At 33.4% G+C, this 14,936-nt stretch overlaps 1 protein-coding gene across 7 annotated transcripts in view; it reads left to right on the top strand.

Annotated features, from left to right (window-relative positions):
• Positions 1-14,936, top strand: part of PCDH15 (protocadherin related 15) — a 914,927-nt gene that overhangs the window by 336,878 nt on the left and 563,113 nt on the right. The window lies entirely within an intron of this gene.

Below are 14,936 nucleotides of genomic sequence, written 5' to 3'. Positions count from 1 at the left end.
ATCCTAATTTGAGGGTGACATTTTCTTGCTGGCACACCAACTAATATAGTAATTGGTCCTTGAGTTGTCCCCAAGGAAAAAAAAAAACTTAAAATGAGATTCTTGGATTGGACTGTGCATATTAAGGATCCATGCATAAACTCCTTCCATGGAGGTGGGAGATTCACATAGTGTATGGCTACTTTTTGCCAGGTGTGGCATCACAATTACTTAAATGACACCTGTGGTGGCATGGGATGAGTGCAGGTATAGAGTATTGGATGATCAAGTGGCTGAAGCAATTATTCATTGTAGCAAAATTAGTAATTATTATTACATTCGGTTTCTCATGACAACCAAGTATATATTTTCTGTATACTTGAGAATGTATGTAGGAAAAATGTAAAACTAACAGGTAAATGCAATAAGAACACATGGAGAAATAGAAAGTCATCATGGCAGCTTTGAAGGAGTCCATCTCTTTATAATTATAAGTGTTGCAGAGATGCAACATACTTGGAACTCTCAACCCTTTTGGTCCTCTTAACCTAAAGAAAAGGCACTGAAAATTGGCACTGGGGGAAAAAAAGAGACATTGAGACATGAGATGGGAAAAATGATAAGGGTGAAAACATTGAATTGCTCAGTTCCATGTACTTTCTGGCTAGTGAACATAGACCTTCTCACTTTCTCTAGTCCTCCTCTGCTTATTAGCCTTACACTAACTGTATTTGGACAGTTTCTTCAAGAGCTAATATCAATTGTTTTCATGACCCACTTCTACCATCTCTCATTGATTCTAGGACCATAAGAAATGTTAGCTTTTAGTCAAGTCAGGAATATAAGATCTTTTTCAAAACAGATAGCCTGTACTACAAAATAAGTATAGGTCATTGTCACTATTGGCAGGGAGCTAGAAATCATGCACGGGAGTGAATTCTAAAGATGTTAGACAATGGACAATAAAATACAAAACTCGCTGAAGTTGAATTCTTTTGCATGAATGCATTCACCCTGCATTCAGGGTGTGATGTTCTGGCTATCACAATGAAAAGTGGCATGAATTGTCTGCTAGATTGGCTAACTGAAACCAAGTCTCAATAATAGCTTACAGTTAATGAATCAGAATGTCTGAATTTTTACAACACATTATAAAACAAGGTTCTCAAATTTCAACAAGCATCAGAATCATATGGATGGCTATTTTATTTTATTTTATTTTGTTTTATTTTATGACGGAGTCTCGCTCTTTCGCCCAGGCTGGAGCGCAATGGCGTGATCTGCAAACTCTGCCTCCAGGGCTCCAGAGATTTTCCTCCCTTAGCCTCCCAAGTAGCTGAGATTACAGTCGCCCATCACCATGCCTGGGTAATTTTTTTTTTTTTTTTTGTATTTTTAGTAGAGACGGGATTTCCCCATGTTTGCCAGGCTGGTTTTGAACTCCTGACTTCAAGTGATCCACCAAAGTGCTGGGATTATAGGCGTGAGTCACTGTGCCCAGCCTCATGGATGGCTATTTAAATGCAGATTGCTGAATTGGGATCTCTGAGCTCCTAATGCAATAGTTTCAGATGGAGCCGCAAATACTGATTTTGAACAAGTTCTCATGTGATGATGATACTTAAGTCAGGGGACCACACTTTAGAAACATTGTGATAAAGCCTACTTTCATAAAGTGAGGCACACAGGCAAGCAGCAACAACGAGAAGGCTCTAACCTCCTACCCTATATCTACTAAATCAGAAGTTATAATTCTAACAAGATCTCTAGGTGATTCATGTGCACATTAAAAGTTGAGAAGCCCTACTTTAGAGGAGTTTAAAAGTTCAGAGTGACGGAAATGTGCAATGAATTTATCTTTACGTGTAGTCTGATGAACCAGCCTTCATTTATACACTTCTAAGATACCCAGAGGACATGTACTTCAGCAAGATTTAACAAGTATATTGGTAAAGAGACATCCTGCTTCCTTGAAGAGCTCTACAGGTTTTTTTTGTTTGTTTTTTTTGTTTTGTTTTTTTTCTTTTTTTCTCTGTAGATTAGGGATGTCAGTGAGGAACACTGTAACGGAATGGGCTTCCTGGTCTCAATAGGGATAAATAAATGACCCTGCGTGTAAAGTGCTCAGAGTGACCTAAATGGAATTAATATGTGGCTTCAACAAGATAGCATTACTGAGGCTAATCTGATTACCTCTGTTGCTGATACTCAATGTGCCAGTAAAAAAATCCAAATCTGAATCCCTAATATGGTATCATTCCTCAGGAAACCAGCTCACTGACCAGTGGCTTTAAACTCACTTTTATCATGGAGGAGGGTCCATATATGGATAAATATTATTCAGTGTTGATTTGTGTTACTTGTCTGTAGATCTTCTACCTGAACCAACATTCATATGCTCAGATAATGTCTTTCCAATGCTTTTTATCTTTATCTGGTGGACATACAACCTCATTTCCAACAAGGTGATTTATTTTAAGGTGAAGAATCATAGCAAAGAGCTCACATCACAGACTAATCCAATAAAGTTACTGCAATGCCTACCATTCAGAAGCGGCTAGCACAAGAGGATGGTGGGATAGAATTCTTAATTATCAGATAACGACTAGTAGAAGATGAACTTCTATGAGGTTTAATCATTCTCTTACAGTATGTGGCATACGCTTTAAATATGAGGTCACAAAGGCATGCCCTCTCCTGAATAGCTATGCAGGAGATGGCATGACATAACAGAGCCTGGACAACGTGAAGTGAAGATGAAAGTGATCTCTCTTAATAATCTTTGTGAATAATTTTGGCTCTCTTGTCTGTGACCTTCAGCTGGGTGACATTTGAGTTCTAGGACCAGAAGTTGAATGCTTTGACAAAGAAACTCAACCATTGTTCTGATTAATTTTAAGCTCAGATTGTCCTCTGGCCATTTTTGGACCCTTCGTGCTGGTGAACATTTGAACAGAGAAAAGACTTTCTGTACTTGTGGGGGATAATTGGTCCTAATGCCTTCTAGCAAATACAATAAGGACAAGTGAAGCAATAGGAACAGATGTAAACATATCTGAGTGTACAGTTTAGTGGTTAAGTATATTCATGTTGTTATGCAACCATTACCACCATCCATTTCCAGGACTCTCTTCATCTTGCAAAACTAAAACATTAATCAATAACTCCTTATTACACCCTCCCCAAGTCCTTGGTAACAAACATTCTACTTTATCAGTGATTTTGACTACTTTAAGTTCCCCATATGAGTGTGTTACTAAAACACCAGGGATTTGGTCTAGGTCCTGCTGTTTGCCACACAAAGTCAATCACTGAGACGATGAATATAGACAAGGAAGAAGGCTTTAATCAGGTGATACAGCCAAGGACATGGGAGCTGTCTCAAATTCATCGCCCTGACTGACTAAAACTAGGGGTTTTTATAGCAGGGAAGAAATGCAGTAATGTGCAAGAAACAGGAATTACAAAGGGGCAAGGAAGCAAGCATGATGAATGAGGGATCCTGCATCTCATTGTCTGGATGTGGTGATATGGTAAGTTTCAGTTATTTGATACTTTGAGAGGTCTGAAGATCATTTTGTAAATTTCAAACTTTCAGATCAGAAGAGTAAACATTTATGTTTATTAAAAAAATATATAGAAGTGTTGGGTCAGTTTCAAGTATAATCATGCCATATTTGTCTTTTCATGAGGGGCTTATTTAGCTTAGCATACCAGCCTCACTGTTGATCCATGTTGTAGCATGTGTCTGAAGTTTCTTATTTTTCAAGTCTGAATAATATTCCTTTTGTGTATATACCACATTTTGTTTATTGATTTATCCATGGATAGATGCTTAATTTGCTTCCAAGTTTTAGCTATTGTGAATGATGCTGCCAGGAACATGGGTATATAAGTACCTCTTTCAGAGACTGCTTTCAAGTCTTTTGAGTATATACTCAGAAGTAAAATGTCTGAATCACATGGTAATACTGTTTTTAATTTTTGAGGAAACATAATGTTTTCCACAGTTTCCACGTAGTTTTATTTTAAACTTTCAATTTTTTAAATAAAAATTGTATATATTTCTTTTGTAAAACATGATGTTTTGATATGTGTATGTATTGTAGAATGGTTAAACCAAGCCAGCTAACATGTATTACCTCACTTATTTTATTGTACAGACAACACTTAAAATGTATTCTCTTAGCAATTTTCAAGTGTACAATATATTGTTATTAACTATAGTTACTAGGACGTAAAATTAATCTCTTGAACTTGCTTCTTTTGTGTTACTGAAATTTTGGGCTGCACCACGTTACCTTCCAACCAACAGTGCACTAGTGTTTCAATTTCTCCACGTCCTCGCCAACACTTGCTGTCTTTTAGGTTTTTTGTCTCGTAGCCATCCTAATGAATGTGAGGTGGTTTATTTTTGTAGTTTTCATTTTCATTTTCCCAATGATTAGTGATGTTCACCATCTTTTTGTATGTTTATTGATTATTTGTTTATCTTCTTTGGAAAAATATCGATTCAAGTTCTTTACACATTTTTCAACCAGATCATTTGTTTTCTTGTTGGATTTCAGAAGTTCTTTATATATGCTGCATAACAATGCCTGTTTATAGTGGGAAAAAGTTATGTTGAGAAAGTAGATAATCACTTTCAGGTGGCTCTCTGATTAATATTTGAAAAATATAATGTAAAAATAATAAAACATATTAAAGTATCTGATTATTATATGAAGTTTAAAAATCTTCCTCTTTCTTAAATACACTGTATGTAGAAAACTCTAAAGCAAGTTTATCCAACCTACTACCCGCAAGCCACATGCAGCCTAGGACAACTTTGAATGCGGCCCACCACAAATTTATAAACTTTCTTAAAACATTATGAGATTATTTTTTGGGATTTTGTTTGTTTGTTTGTTTGTTTGTAGCTCATCAGCTATCGCTAGTGTTAGTGTATTATCTGTGTGGCCCAAAACAATTCTTCTTTCACTATGGCCTAGGGAAGCCAAAATATTGTACATCCCTGCCCTAAAGATTCTACACACACACACACACACACACACACACACACAGCTAATAACTAAATTCAGCAAAGTAGTAGGATACAAAACCGATGCACAAAAATCAGTTGTACTTGTATACCTAACAAGTAATAAGCTAAATAAGACATTAAGAGAATAGTTCAGTTTACAATGGCATCAAAAAGAATAAAACATATAAGAATTAATTTAACCAAGTAAGTGAAATATTTATGCAATTATTATTAGAAAATATTTTTGAAAGCAAAGCACTTTGTCAGGCTTTAAAATAGCTTCTTCAATGTGTAAAATGATTTTCAGCACCTTACAGACCAAATGAATAAAATGACCTTTAGAAAATATCTGAAAGAATCTTATTTAATTTAGTTTAGTTTATTTATTTGATTTTTTTAAAAGGGCAAGTACCTGTGCTATGGAAAAGGAATATGATTTAGAAAGTTTACTACATTTGCCATTAGAGAGTACATAAAATTTAATTTGTTTGGCTGGATTAACCTCTCAAATGATAAGCCTATCAAAAAACTTTGAACATTTGAGTACTCTTTAGTTAATTACATTTGTGGTGCTTTAATTATCAAACTTAAGCTTAAGTTAAGCTAGGCACTGCTGTAGAAAAAAAATGACAGAATTTAGTCTTAATACTTGCCCACTTTTGCATGAAAAAAGCAAACTGTGCTTGAGCATGTATGGTTATTAAATATGTCCTCCAATTAATTGTTTCCAGAAGCAAATTACCTATAGAAAAAAAAAAACCTTTTTCTGTAACATAGTTCTAATTCACATTTAGTATAGTCATAACATCCTTCTGTTTTATTATTTTCAATAACTTATTAAAGAATTTTACCTTATTGTTTACAGAATTGTTAATCTGAATGATTTTATAGGTGAGAAAACAGATTTAACTGTAGGGTTATGACAACTCAGAATTCTCCTAGAGGTACTGAAAAACCACATTTTCTATTATACAAATGTATCTATGGAATAAAAAGTTTTAAATAGCTGAAATCAGAGGAAAAATGGGGGAGGATTATGATATGACCTTTCTCTCTGCCTAGAATATACACTTGGATTTGGATCAACCAGAAATAAAAAATAAAATAAATGGAGTTGTTGAAATATGTTCATTGATTCACTCCTACCAGTTAATTCCACACTGATTTCTTAAACATCTTCTTTGTCTTATATAATTCTGTTTGTTGTCCTACAGTCAATGAGGTACTTTTGTTTATTATTTGAATATGTGGGTTGTCTTTGCATGGAATATTGCTTGGGTTTTAACTAATATTAAATATGTATAAATGACACAGATAAAATCATATTTGACCATAAATATAACATAAATATTTTCATTCCTGTTATAAACATAGGAAGACTGAAAATCTAAGAGAAAACACTTTAATTTGTTCTGTGATTAAACTTCTATTAACTCTTAAGCTTAACAAACTTACTTCCCCTATCCAAAGTACTATATATGCAATCTTTAATAATTAAACTTCTGTGATGTTGATAAATTTAATACAAACTCTTCAAATATCTAAAAGGGTAGGCAAGCATACTCAAGAGGATTTTTTTCTTAAGGCATTTAATCAATTTTTTTCAATCTAATCAATCATACTTACAAATTTACTGAATTGAATTATTTAAAACTTTGAAATAGTGTTTAAAAGCTTAGTCAAAATTGTTATATTTTAAATCACGTATCTAACAACAACAACTTTCTGGAGTTGCATTTTCACTGGAAAAAAAGGAATTTCACAAGTTCAAATGACGTTTTAGTTTAAAAAAAAAAAAAAGGGATCTTCAGCTTGGTAGAGATTTAATTTCTTGGTTAGGGAATTGAAGAAAAGGCCAAAATTTGAGGTTTATAATTGATTCTAATGGACACACGAGTTAAGAGGTTGAGCTTTTTCATCAAGTAGGGCTTTTTTGGCTTTTATCTTTTCAAATCAATCTTTCACATACATTTTAAAACCATATTTTTGGCTGAGTGCGGTAGCTCACACCTATAATCCCAGCACTTTCGGAGGCCGAGGTGGATGGATCACGTGAGCTCAGGAGTTCAAGACCAGCCTGGCCAACATGGCAAAACCTCATCTCCACTAAAAATTAAAAAAACAAACAAAAAAAATTAACTGGTTGTAGTGGCAGGCACATGTAACCCCAGCTACTAGGGAGACCGAGTCACAAGAATCGCTTGAACCCAGGAAGCAGAGGTTGCAGTAAGCCAAGATTGTACCACTGCACTCCAGCCTGGGCAACAGAGTAAGACTCTGTCAAAAAAAAAAAAAAAAAAAAAAAATTGTTTCTTTGATTTCAACTCCTGAGATATATTTTTCTAATGAACAGAACTGCCTGATTAGATTCTATAATCTCTTTTTTTTTTTTTTTTTTTTTGGTGGAGGAGAGTGGGGTGTGAACATTATTTTTACCCACTTCAATCATGTTGAAACACACACACATACACATACACACACACACACGGCATGGTCTGCTTGTACTTTTAATTTTAATTGTAGCAATTTGATGGTCTGAAAATATTAAAATCTTGCAATATTCTGAGGGTATGAACCTTTCCCATTTACACTAGTCTGAGAATTAAATATGGTAATTCCCTGAAAGTCTTTATATTTTATCTCTTAGTCTAGTTAATAGTCAGCAAATGCTAATAAGCACTAATAAGCATTTTTGACCTTAGTAATATGCCTTCTTTTATTGCTTTTTATCTTGTTCATTTTTGCTTTTGCCAGCAAGAAATGATCTTTTATTTCATGAAAAATTATCAGTAGTAACTGTGAATAAACTGTTGTGATCTTTTTGTTTTATGTTTTACATATGCATAGTCTTTTTTTTTTTTTTTTTTTTTTTTTGCTGGGTTTTATGTATGTTCTGTGTTTCTTTTATTTCAGTTGTAAAGAAAGTAGATTTTACATTTTAAAAAATTTTGTTGATAATGTTCCCAATTTAATGAAAAATAATATATAACTCCTTTGTATGCTTAAATCTATATAAATTCCTAGTATCTGTAGGGTGAAAAATATTATTCGTTGGGTAATTGCGTGCCTCCACTTACATTAATTTTTATTTTTTCCTCATAGAACTCTATATTGCTGATTGTAAAAATCTTGGGAACTTATTTAAACTCACAGTTAGTAAGTAGTGTGCAGCCAAGATTCTGAACATAGGTCTTTTGGCATTCAACCCTGTATCAATTACCTGGTATTGTATAACAATATCATTAAAATGAGGTAATTTAAAACAACATACATTTATTATTTAAGAGTTTCTTTGAGTCAGGAGTCCAGACACAGCATAGCCAGGTATTCTGCTTAAGGTTTCACAAGAGTATAATCAAGGAATTGTCAGTGCTACCGGTTTGATCTGAAACTTAATTAGGGAAGCATTTGCTTCCAAGCTCAATCAGATTGTTATATATTCCTTATGGACTCAGAACACAACACAGATGTGTTCTCATGTTATACAGACACATAGACACATATATACAACATAGAATTTCATGTAACCACATAGTCACATACATGGGAAATAGAAACACAGAATTTTCTTTGGGGTAGAGGCAAGTCACAGGTTTTTTTGAACCATCCTTAATGCCCATTATCCTATTTGATGGGAGGCAAGCTCTAATGTCACAGACTACATCTATATCTCTCTCTATATCTGTGACCTAGGGAAATTGATTCTAGGGTCACATCATTGGTAATTATATTATACTCTTCTCCCATCTTTTAGAGTCATTTCCATTGTAATCTTTTGAACTTTTGTGAAGAATATTATAGGGCATGAAATTCAAAATAGTGAATTTATGTGTATTCAGAATTTTTGAATAAGTTTCCCAAAAACTGAAAACAAAACTAAAAAGATTTTTATGTTTTTATATTTAAAAATGTATATTTCCAAGAGAAAAGCAAAATATAGGAAACTAGGGAAAGGAGAACTAAACTGTCAGTTAGTAGAACCAGGCTTTTGTTCTGAATCTGCTTTTATTAACTAGGTTGTCTTGTTCAGGTGATTTTAACTCTTGGGATTGGAAAATGTGGAGATAACAGAGGATTGACTTTATGTTCCTTCTATATATACATAAAAAGGGATGCTAAGTTTCCTCCTAGTTCTAAAATTTTGTGATTCAATTTTTAGTTGTATAAGTGACATATGAACAAAATAAACATAAATTCTACATCAAAATGTATAACATATGTGAATTTACTTAATACTTTATTCACAACATAATAATTGATATTAGTAAGTACCTAAATATTAAGGCATTTCTTTCAGTTTCTAAAGAAAAAGCTAAAGATAGAAGAACAAAACTCCAATTCTGAAGTTTTATGCTTGGATTTCTATGCCTACCCTAATACATCATCTATTATATGAAGGAATATAATAAGTAAATAAAATATAATGTTACCTGAGAAATACAAGTGAAGTACACTTTAGTAAAGTCTTCCACTTTGCAATGTTTCTTTTTTCTTTTGAAGTAAATAAAATTTAAATTTTAAAGACCAACATAGTTTTGCAGAGCAACATGTTTTTAATACTTGTAAGTTTTTATTTAATTGTTGGTGACTTGGCATTATTTCTCACTTTTAGCAAGAATTGATATAATTAATATATTCCTAGCATTCAACCCCAGCCCAACAAAAATTTGTACTGTCATGATAAAGTTGCTGGACACACACGTTATATATGTCTTGCCATGTTAGAGTTTTCCAAGTGGTTATCTAGATACAATATATACATAGACATAGTTGAAATGTAGTTTATATAATTGTAAAGGAAGAAAAAGTGTGAAAAGTCAAAGAAGAGAGACACTACTTTCAGGAAGGTGCTGGGAAATTTTGATTAAAAAAGAGAATTTGAGAATGAAAAAGTCATATTTTAGCCTGATAATCTTGGAATATAGATTTTACTCAATACTGACAGAATAATGGCTATGGTCATTGCTTAACCTCACTGGGAAACTACATAATAGCTAAATTTTCACTTTTTATCTTTTAATTTTTTAATTAATAATGTACTTTGGGAAGCTTTAATTTTTTGGTTGTTTGTTTTGTTTGCAAGGATTCACATGCAAGAGAAAGCAATATATGCTTCTGGTTGTATGATATAACTAAACATTCTTCTAGTTGGCTCAAACTGGGGAAAGATTGTGGGGAAAATCTTAGCAATCTATATTGTTTCTACAACTTTGAATAATTATTTTAGAGCACCAATTAGTAGGTTCTATGCACAGAGTGATTTTTTTCCTTATTTTAATGTTTGGAATGAACTAAAGCATTCAATTACTCTCTCTCCCTACAGAACTTACTCTCTCAGCTTCATTGAGTTAGGTTAATTAGAAAGGCAGCAGACTCCACACCAACCTGCCACAGCCACCTCCCCAGCTATTTTAGAGAGTAATTCATTTGTATTATAACTGTCTATTTAAAGAAGCAAATAACTTTTCTAGGAAAACATTGAACATCAAAATATGATTTATATGACTCTCCATCTCTTTCTCTGTCTCTCTCTCTATATATATATAGAGAGATTATATATATATATATATTTATATATATATAAATAAATAAATCTATTCAGGCTATCTATCTATCTATCTATCCATCTATCTATCTATAGTTTCTATAATATACATATAGAGTTGTTTCTTGGTATCCATAGGGAATTGGTTCCAGTATTTCCCTTTCCTCCTATGGATACCCAAATCCAGGGACACTCAAGTCCGTTATATAAAATGGTGTGGTATTTTCATATAACCTATTCATATTATTCCATGTACAGTCATGTGTAGCATAACTACATTTTGGTCAATGACAAGCCCCATATATGGCTCAGGTCCCATGAGATTATAATACTATATTTTATTGTATGTTTTCTATGTTTAAATATGTTTAGATACACAAATACCATTCTGTTACAATTGCCTACAATATTCAGTACAGTAACATGGTGTACAGGTTTGTAGCCTAGGAGCAATATGCTACACCATATAGAGTAGGTGTGTAGTAGGATATACATCTAGGTTTATGCAAATATACTCTATGATGTTTGTACCATGACAAAATTGCCTAAAGACACGTTTCTTGGGATTTATTCTTATCATTAAGCAACCTTTATGACTAGGCTTTAAATCATCTCTAGATTACTTATAATATCAAATACAATGTAAATGCTATGAAAGTAGTTGTTATACTGCATTGTTTAGAAATAATGAGAAAAAGTCTGTAAATGTTTAGTAAAGATACAACTATCTACTACCTTCCTAAATATATTTGATCCCTGATTGATTGCATCAATGGATTAGAATCTCATGGATATGGAGAGCCAACTGTACATGTACGTGTGTGTGTGTTACGTGTGTATATTTCCTAATAAAACCAAGCACTGTACTGAGGATGAGCAAAAAGTTTTCTATATAAAGATCGCTACTAGTATGAATTTATTGAATAAGGCTTTTTCCTGCCTTTGAAACTAATTAGTTTCTATGAGAAAATACAAGACTGAGATAAGAAAGTGGGAAGAGTGGTGGTCAGTCTGGTGATAGCAGGCCTCGATGGTTTGCCTATCAGTTGAAATATAGCATAGAAAGAACTGTCCATGGCTGGGCGCGGTGGCTCACGCCTGTAATCCCTGCACTTTGGGAGGCCGAGGCGGGCCGATCACGAGGTCAGGGGATCGAGACCATCCTGGCTAACACGGTGAAACCCCGTCTCTACTGAAAATACAAAAAATTAGCCGGGCGCAGTGGCGGGCGCCTGTAGTCCCAACTACTCGGAAGGCTGAGGCAGGAGAATGGCGTGAACCCGGGAGGCAGAGCTTGCAGTGAGCTGAGATCGCGCCACTGCACTCCAGCCTGGGCGACAGAGTGAGACTCCGCCTCAAAAAAAAAAAAAAAAAAAAAAAGAATTGTCCGTTAGAGGCATGGGAACTTCTTTACAGTTGTGTCTCAAAGAGGCATTCCCTCTTACCTCTTGACTTCTAATATTGATTACTGTGGATTTAAGTCTTTGGAATTCATCTAAATTCTTTCAGACTGCTTACTACACTAATGTGTTGACCAAACATAACCCTAGCTTTTTGAAATGAAGAATAGACTTGGTTTGTAAGGCTTCTGTGACATGAAATAAGTTATTTTTAGCCAAAAATGATTTCCTTCCAAAATGGCATTATTAACATCAACAACAATAACCACAGTTTTCATTTTAGAAATTCTTACTTGTGCCAGGAACTGTAGTCAGCACTTCATATATATTATCTAATTTAATCATCAGAGCAAACCAGTAGGCTCTTCTTTGATGTAAATTACATTATGCACACTGGTAAATAGAAGAATAAAGTTGGTATAATGTGGAAAGTTTATTAATTTATAAGTTATTTTCTAGTTACTTAAGTTTATTCATACATTTGTTATTTATGCTTTGATATAGTCTGGATAAGCTTTTTTTCACAATTAAAAAGAAAGGACTAGCTATGTAAGAAGATCTTAAGAAAAAATGGAAAATCTATTGAAGAATATTTATTCTGTACAAGTAGAGTCTATATTAGCAGTTACATGAACTCCTGTAATTTATAATATGTTAATCTCTCTGGAGAATCAGGAAGTACATAAAAAGAAGCTGCAAAATTATCTGAATTAATAGGCTAATAAAGAGGCTAAATGAAAGATGAAGTTTTCCATTTTTATAAAAAAGTCCCTAGAGGTAAATGGCCCTCAATACCTACTTCTTGGAGGAAGAAGCACAAATCCCAATATTTAAGGCTGTAAAAGACTGACTGGCCAAGAAATGTGTTGAAAATATCAATAAATATTAAACTTAATATTTTTAACATGATTGTGATTGTTTTGATTTTCATTAGTGTTCTAAATACAAGAGAACAAGTCTTTTTCAGGAAGATACATATAGTATTATAGTAGAAATGCCTTTTCTATTATAGTACTGATTTTATAGAAGAGAAAAATCGAGGGTAAATGTGGTTAAGAAATCTATCCACTTTCACATAGTCAGTAAGTGGTGGATTATGGATTGGATTCTAAGCCTATCCATTCCAGGGCCAGCTCTCTTAAATTCCGTTATATGAGTATCAAACTAAATTTAATTCCATTTTTGGGCTGCCACCATTTTTATTATGATGAAAGGAAAATTTCATATAAGGTGAATCCCATCTTGGGTATTACCTATTCTGCAAGACAGGCCTATTCAGGATTTACACCTGTTGATCCCTTTATTATAATTAAATATGTCTCTTTACCACTACTAAACATGCTCGTTCTAGCTGATATTAATAGAACCATCCAGCTTTCTTATTTAGTGTTGTGTTGTACCTCCCATCTTTGTATTTTTAACTTATCTGTAATATTTAAAATGAAGTCAAGGAAGGGATTACATCTAAACATCACACGAAACATGTTAAGCAAAAGGTTTATTGGCAAAAAGGGAAGCTTGCAAAATAATGAAGGAGGAAAGGGGGCACATTATCCCAATATAGCCAGAGTATTCTGGTGTTTAGCTGCTTGCCAGTATTGTCTAGAACACTAGCTTTTCAGATCTCGAAATCTTAGGATATGTGGAAAGATACAGTCACCAATGCTGAGATGGGGTAGGGAGGGCCAGGAGCTTCTGGCTCAATGTTAACTTTAGCTTGGGTGTCACATATTCTTCCGAGGAGGGGGGTATGGGCACAGTTGTGCAGGCAATTCAGAGTGAACACCTAGGTTAATTTTTTAAAAATATGTATATTGCTCCTTGTATCATGTCTGCCTAAGCTTTGCTCTCTTCTCTCTCTCCCCTAAACTTTTGACTTAAAGCAAGATGGTATATGAACATTTGAGACACTTTTTTTTTTTTCTTTCTGGCAATACAAATGGACAATTCTAAAGGGGAAAGCAGGCAAACAAACGAAACTCTTTCTTTTTCAACACACCAGCAGTAGAAAGATTTATTGTTGAGTTTCAATCATTGAACTCAGGAGTGAGCTGAGAGCAAGAAAAGTATAGACGTTTTCCATGAAAATTAGAATCATTAACTAAAATATAAATCCAGATACAGTGTTTTTGTTTCACTACTTTAATATTAGTTACTATTAAAACTTTATCTGGTTGTAACCTATTTGCTTTGTAAAGAGAGTTCAATGGCTCCTTCCCTTAGTGTATCGTGGAGTATATATATATAATATCAGAAGATTTGCAGTTGCTACTCTTAAACACTATTGAGTCAAGGTATTAATGTTAATGTTAGTTGACTTGCCTATTGTACATAATTTTTTCTTGATCAGAAAATAAATTACCTTTCAATTTCTCAATTATATATTGAAATATAAATCAAATATCTATTTGTGGTGAGTTGTGTGAGTATTTGTAAATTAGTATGTACTGGGGCCTTGAATATATATACATTCTTTAACATATTTATAGGCAGATATCTGATCTATACTTTGGAGTGTATCGTGTGTAGGTTATGTATTTGCCATTTCAGTCAAAAATAAAAATACTCATTCCACTCAATATTCATATAATTAAATCCTAGTATGTGAAATAGTGGAAAACAAATCCTGCCATTTACAAAAGTATGTGTATGTGAGACAACGTCTGTGTTTAAACATTTTTTGGCTTGTTACAAAAGATTAATGATTCTTTCCAACATTTCTTAGACAGATAAAGACCTGTAGTAATAGTATGATAAAGAAATATTACAGATAATTATAGTTCTTATTATATTACTGAGAAAATATTTTAAAGAGACTTCCACTTTTCTTGTAATTATGCAATGGTATAACATTTAGGCCAATTTCATGCCTTAAGAAAATGCAACAGATACATTTTTCATTATATTTTTCAAGCTAGATTCATATTTATGGATTCTCTATATATTCTTGAGTGCTATCCTAAGGCAATGGGTTCTCTCAATATTTGCC

Source organism: Papio anubis, chromosome 11, assembly GCF_008728515.1.
Source record: "Papio anubis isolate 15944 chromosome 11, Panubis1.0, whole genome shotgun sequence".
NCBI classification, from domain to species: domain Eukaryota; kingdom Metazoa; phylum Chordata; class Mammalia; order Primates; family Cercopithecidae; genus Papio; species Papio anubis.
Note: the sequence above shows the minus strand (reverse complement) of the source record. Positions and strands in the feature narration are given on the sequence as shown.